Here is a 3,028-nt window from a genome sequence, read left to right on the forward strand (position 1 = left end):
ACGCTATGGTACATACATCTGGTTCTGCTAAAAGAAGTGCGAGGAAGTCGTAGTCCACTAGTCCTTTGTAAGAGGGCTAAGTCCTTCAGAGGGCTGAGGGGGGCTGAGATATACTCCCATTTAAACTGGAGATTTTTCTCCACAGAGAGACCTGAAGTACAGTATGTGTCGACACCATCCAGACCTCCCCTCAGCCTACAAAATAGAAGTCTGGCAGCCAAAGAAGCAACAGCAGAGGCCCGGTGGCTATAGCTCCTGCTTCACGCACGGAGGGCCCAGGTTCGATTCCCGGCGGATGGAAACATTTCGACACGTTTCCTTACACCTGTTGTCCTGTTCACCTAGCAGCAAATAGGTACCTGGGTGTTAGTCGACTGGTGTGGACATATGCAAAGTTCTAAATGTTGGACAGGACAATAACCATGCCACATATAAACTAAATAATGTAGATCTTAATATTACGGATTGCGAAAAAGATTTAGGAGTTCTGGTTAGCAGTAATCTGAAACCAAGACAACAGTGCATAAGTGTTCGCAATAAAGCTAATAGAATCCTTGGCTTCATATCAAGAAGCATAAATAATAGGAGTCCTCAGGTTGTTCTTCAACTCTATACATCCTTGGTTAGGCCTCATTTAGATTATGCTGCACAGTTTTGGTCACCGTATTACAGGATGGATATAAATTCTCTGGAAAATGTACAAAGGAGGATGACAAAGTTGATCCCATGTATCAGAAACCTTCCCTATGAGGATAGACTAAGGGCCCTGAATCTGCACTCTCTAGAAAGACGTAGAATTAGGGGGGATATGATTGAGGTGTATAAATGGAAGACAGGAATAAATAAAGGGGATGTAAACAGTGTGCTGAAAATATCTAGCCTAAACAGGACTCGCAGCAATGGTTTTAAGTTGGAAAAAATCAGATTCAGGAAGGATATAGGAAAGTACTGGTTTGGTAATAGAGTTGTGGATGAGTGGAACAAACTCCCGAGTACAGTTATAGAGGCCACAACGTTGTGTAGCTTTAAAAATAGGTTGGATAAATACATGAGTGGATGTGGGTGGGTGTGAGTTGGACCTGATAGCTTGTGCTACAAGGTCGGTTGCCGTGTTCCTCCCTTAAGGCAATGTGACCTGACCTGACTAGGTTGGGTGCATTGGCTTAAGCCGGTAGGAGACTTGGACCTGCCTCGCATGGGCCAGTAGGCCTTCTGCAGTGTTCCTTCGTTCTTATGTTCTTATGGTGTGGGTCGCATCCTGGGGGACAAGATTGGAAATAAGTTAGACAGTCCTCGATGACGCAGACTTTCTTGGGTTATCCTGGGTTCAGGCTAACCCTCCGGGGTTAAAAATCCGAACGAAATCTTATCTTAAAGGATACCCCATCTGTACGCCAGACCCCACCCATAAGACTGATCATATATAAGTTGGTAGAATTACCGACAATATGTAAAGTAAAAGGGCACAAGTCCAACTAAAGTGATATTTTAATGTGGCAACGTCTCGCCCCCCAGGAACTTTATCAAGCCGTTACGACCTAACAAAGCTCCTGAAGAGCGAAACGTTGCCACAATAAAATATCACATTAGTTACACTTGTGCCCTTTTACTTTACAAGATTGATCATAGTCTTTGCCATAGTAACTACACTGGCACTGAGCGCTAGTAAGGGTAAATGCTGCGATAGTTTAGTGTTTCAGTTATGAATGGGACAATACCCCGCCATAGGGTAGGTAATAGTAGTGCCTGCACAGTGAATTAGACCCTATAATTTATAGGGTCTAACACTAGTTTCTGGCACTATGTTTATAGTCTATAAACATTGTGCCAGAAACTAGTGACTCCTGAAACATATATTGATACTAGCTTAAGGCAGGCCCAAAAATCTAATGTAGCTTAGGCCCTAAGCCAAAGTTACTAACATTGTTTGCAGGCACCATTCTCCTCTTGCACGTGACCATACCTGGAGTTTACCTGGAGAGAGTTCCGGGGATCAACGCCCCCGCGGCCCGGTCTGTGACCAGGCCTCCTGGTGGATCAGAGCCTGATCAACCAGGCTGTTGCTGCTGGCTGCACGCAAACCAACGTACGAGCCACAGCCCGGCTGATCCGGAACTGACTTTAGGTGCTCGGAACTGAAGGGTACGCTAACCTGGGATAGTTGCCGGAGAATCTAACTAGGGACAGACTCCATATCAACAAACCAATGATAAGATCTATTAAAATTTTAATGGGGAGTCCTGAACCTATAGGGGTCATATACCGCATAAGGAAAAGATAATGGTAGGCTCATCAATTTTAATTACAGAGAAGTGTAACTGTAGATCCCTGGATCAAGAGCCTTCACCGGCACCAAGGCGCCTCCCTTGAGTTGAAGGGTTATAACTAAGATACAAAGCAGGAGCAGACATAAATATAAGATGTCTTGTGCCCTTGTAAATCTTGCGCAAACCCACAGCTAATTGCTTCTTGGCTTCACATATATGATGCCACTGTCTAATTGTAAGGCTGCAGGCACGTTTATAGCTGAATTTACTAGATCTGAGCTGATTGCTCTGGTTAGTGTAGGTTGCGGGAATGAGATGAGGCTATCCACAATGTAGATTATTAGTCATGGAGAAGCGCTAAACCCATAGGGGTCATGCAGTGCCGGGGGAATTGGAAGCAATCAGCTTCGATTGAAGAAAAGGAACAGATGAACTCCTTCCTATGCTCAAGAGCCCCTCACCGGCATCAGAGCACCTTTCTTAAGGAGTATCTACAGAGTTGTAATGTAGAAATACTGCAGGTTTGGGGAAGGCGAGTCAAGCGCGTGTCTTCCTGGCTGATGATTGGATGTCACAGAAGGCGTGGTGGCAGCCAGCCAATCGCTGCGCGTCATCTTATGACGTCACACACCCCATGATTTAACATATGGTTTACAGGAAAACAAATCCCGTTTAACTTTTTTCGCCCACATCGGGATAATAATTATATATATTTATCCCTGAAGTACTTAAAAACAAGGAAATATTTGTATTAATTATAT

Source organism: Cherax quadricarinatus, chromosome 24, assembly GCF_038502225.1.
Source record: "Cherax quadricarinatus isolate ZL_2023a chromosome 24, ASM3850222v1, whole genome shotgun sequence".
Taxonomy (NCBI): Eukaryota; Metazoa; Arthropoda; class Malacostraca; order Decapoda; family Parastacidae; genus Cherax; species Cherax quadricarinatus.